The 3,676-nt window shown below is 40.3% G+C and overlaps 1 non-coding gene across 1 annotated transcript; it reads right to left on the bottom strand.

Annotated features, from left to right (window-relative positions):
• Positions 1–383: 383 nt before the first annotated feature.
• Trnal-caa (transfer RNA leucine (anticodon CAA)) lies at positions 384–458 on the bottom strand. Its single transcript has one exon. It is a non-coding gene; the product is annotated as a tRNA-Leu (tRNA).
• Positions 459–3,676: the final 3,218 nt, after the last annotated feature.

Genomic DNA, 3,676 nt, shown 5'->3' with positions numbered 1-3,676 from the left:
ACTTCAAGGCAGTGGCTTACTCTGTACAGTTAATGTAATAAATAAAAAATCCCATAAATTTTGTCACCTCTGTGTATACGGCACTGAAACATGCCGCTCTTGCATCAGACGTCCAATTGAACATAGACCTGAAGCGTTTCGGAACAGTCACAAGCAACACAACAGACAGTAATAATCGCAAAACAAATAAACGCCGACACAGGCAGTGACACCACATACTAAGACTGCAGTAATCAGGTAACGTCGCTTGGCAGGAAAAGGCTTGAAGAACTTTTATTCCGAGGCTCCTCCTCCTCAAAGACACCTTGCATATTCCAGAATGAGATTTTCACTCTGCAGCGGAGTGTGCGCTGATATGAAACTTCCTGGCAGATTAAAACTGTGTGCCCGACCGAGACTCGAACTCGGGACCTTTGCCTTTTGCGGGCAAGTGCTCTACCAACTGAGCTACCGAAGCACGACTCACGTCCGGTACTCACAGCTTTACTTCTGCCAGTATCCGTCTCCTACCTTCCAAACTATACAGAGGCTCTTCTGCGAACCTTGCAGAACTAGCACTCCTGAAAGAAAGGATATTGCGGAGACATGGCTTAGCCACAGCCTGGGGGATGTTTCCAGAATGAGATTTGGAAGGTAGGAGACGGATACTGGCAGAAGTAAAGCTGTGAGTACCGGACGTGAGTCGTGCTTCGGTAGCTCAGTTGGTAGAGCACTTGCCCGCGAAAGGCAAAGGTCCCGAGTTCGAGTCTCGGTCGGGCACACAGTTTTAATCTGCCAGGAAGTTTCATATCAGCGCACACTCCGCTGCAGAGTGAAAATCTCATTCTGGAAACATCCCCCAGGCTGTGGCTAAGCCATGTCTCCGCAATATCCTTTCTTTCGGGAGTGCTAGTTCTGCAAGTTTCGCAGAAGAGCTTCTGTAAAGTTTGGAAGGTAGGAGACGGATACTGGCAGAAGTAAAGCTGTGAGTACCGGACGTGAGTCGTGCTTCGGTAGCTGAGTTGGTAGAGCACTTGCCCGCGAAAGGCAAAGGTCCCGAGTTCGAGTCTCGGTCGGGCACACAGTTTTAATCTGCCAGGAAGTTTCACCTTGCATATTGTTTAAATTGCACTGTACATAAGCTGTAACGAAATTTTGTCTTATATTTGTAAACAGAAGTATATTCCCTTCTTTATTTAAGGGGACTGAGTCGCGAACAGGCTCAAAAAAATAGAATTTTTTTTAGTCTTAATCTATGCTCCAATTATTTGGCTACAAAATGCCGTTTGTTTCATACAAATCTGATTATTAGATTCGGAGTTATTAATTTGTTCGTGAAGCATGGTCTTGCACAGTAGTCAGCACTGATTATAGTACAACCATCATGTATGTTCCACGGATATAAATACCCTTTATTTGGGTTGCAAGAGAGAATTGTTATTCTGATGTTTGCCACCCTCTCTGCATTGTCGACTATCGTTTGACAGTTTCTTCATCCTAGTTGTTTACGTTTTGATGATACAAATATAATGATTTTGTGAAACGTTATAACACAATGGGTAGAAGAAGGAAGTTTGGGTATATGCCTAAGTTTCGTGCAAATAAATATTTAAAAATAAACCGCGAAACTGCTAGTTTTGAACAGAGAGCAGAAAATAATATTGAAAGTTAAGTCAGTGCGAGTGTCAGTGCTTGAAGCAAGAAGCTTCTAGGTGCTGCCGGTTTTCCAGGTGCCTCTCAAATGCGTGACAATGCAATATGTGGTGTGAACAGTGTTTCTGTTATTACTGACACAAACATTCTGATCTCCATGAGGTTATTAAGTAAACTTATGGAAAAACACACAAATTGTAAAAACTGTGGTGGAAACGTTACTTTGCGCGAAGATGTGGTAAAAACCAAGGGAATTGTTTGTAATTTAGTTTTGGCATGTTTGTAATGTAGCTGCACTGCCAATACAATGTCATTCCACGTAACAAATAGCAGATTGTGTGAAAACAATATAAGATTAGTGTAGGCACTTAGACCTATTGGAAAAGGGGGAAGTGCACGTGCTGTTCTTTGTGCAGTGATGAACATTCCTCCACCTCCAAGAAAGTTTGATGTTTATAACAAGACTATTGGTGCAGTTGTACCTGAGGTAAGTGACTCTACAATGTTGAAAGCAGCCAAAGAAGCAGTTCAGTTGAATGATACGAAATCTGACCCAAGGCAAATTTCTGCTGGTTTTGATGGCAGTTGGCAGAGGAAGGCTCTGGATATTGAAATTATTACTAAGCTCTGTGACACCTGTAGCAAAAACCCCACTATACAATATGTGTGCAAAAAGGACTATGATGGTTCTAGTGGAGACATGGAAGTGGCTGGTGTTGCTAATATTTTCAAAAGGTCTGTGCAGTCAAGAGGTATCCTCTATACAGATTATCTCGAGGACGGGGACAGTAAGGCTTATCAGAAAGGGGTAGAAGATAAACCTTATGGGCCTAGAGTCAAAATTAATAAACTGGAATGTATAGGACATGTACAGAAAAGAATGAGATCACGACTTCTAAAGATATGTAAGGAAAGAAAGTTAGTTGGTAAAGAGGGCCTGACAAAGACTGAAATAGACAGGGTCCAGACTTATTATGGTATGGCCATTAGAAATAATTTCAACAATGTAGAAGCAATGAGGAGAGTCATCTGGGCTATATTCTTTCATAAAAATTCAACAGATGAGGAACCACAACGTAGCCTTTGCCCACGGGGACCTGACAGCTGGTGCAAATTCAACAACCCAGCTACATCTTCCAGCTATAAGCACAAACATTCAATTCCAGAAAAAATCCTGCTAGCTGTGAAACCCATTTTCAGATACCATAGCCAACAAATGCTCTTGAAAAAGTGTCTCCACGGAAAAACTCAAAATCCAAATAAAAGTTTGAATTCTGTCATTTGGACAAGGCTACCAAAAACTGTTTTCGATAGAAAAGAAACACTAAAATTTGGTGTTCATGCTGCAGTGATGTGCTTCAATGCTGGTGTGTCAAAGAAGTCTGATGTATTACGAGTAATACTCTTGGGAACAAAGGATGGTATCAATACTGAAAGGGGAGTGCAAAAGATTGACATGGACCGTATCCGTTATGCTGATATTTCTGCAGGAAATGCCACCAAGGAGGCCAGGATAGCCAGAAGATCAAAGAAAAGAAGAAAAGAAGATAAAGATTAAGAAGCTGGGCCTGTATGACATTGTACATTACTTTCTTTCTTGTAAAACTTTAATACCATTTTTCTCAAAACTACATTTTTTGACTTTCTGGTACACTTTTCTCAAAAACTATGACTGCTACAGACGTCAGACTTACAGTATCTCTTGTTAATACAACGATGATTAATTAGATAAAAACATAGAACAGTAGTGATAAAAAGAACAGATTTACAAGCTCCAAGGTGTTTAGAAATGTTTTAATTTTTGTCTTATGGAACAAAAAAATTATTACTCATGAAATATATAAAATACATTAACCATTTTTATGTGATTTGATAATGATGTTTCAGCTGTACACTGTAAACGTTTCAGGTCTTCATCTCCATTAGTTACTTCAGAAAGTGTACCTGATGTTAGCTCGTTTTAACATTGATTCCTTATGGGAGTCTCGCGACTGAGTACCCCTAAGCTGCAATCAATATATTTTATATATAAAATGTATTTTCC

Source organism: Schistocerca gregaria, chromosome 1 (genome assembly GCF_023897955.1).
Source record: "Schistocerca gregaria isolate iqSchGreg1 chromosome 1, iqSchGreg1.2, whole genome shotgun sequence".
Lineage (NCBI taxonomy): Eukaryota > Metazoa > Arthropoda > Insecta > Orthoptera > Acrididae > Schistocerca > Schistocerca gregaria.
This window is presented reverse-complemented; position numbering and strand designations above follow the sequence as displayed.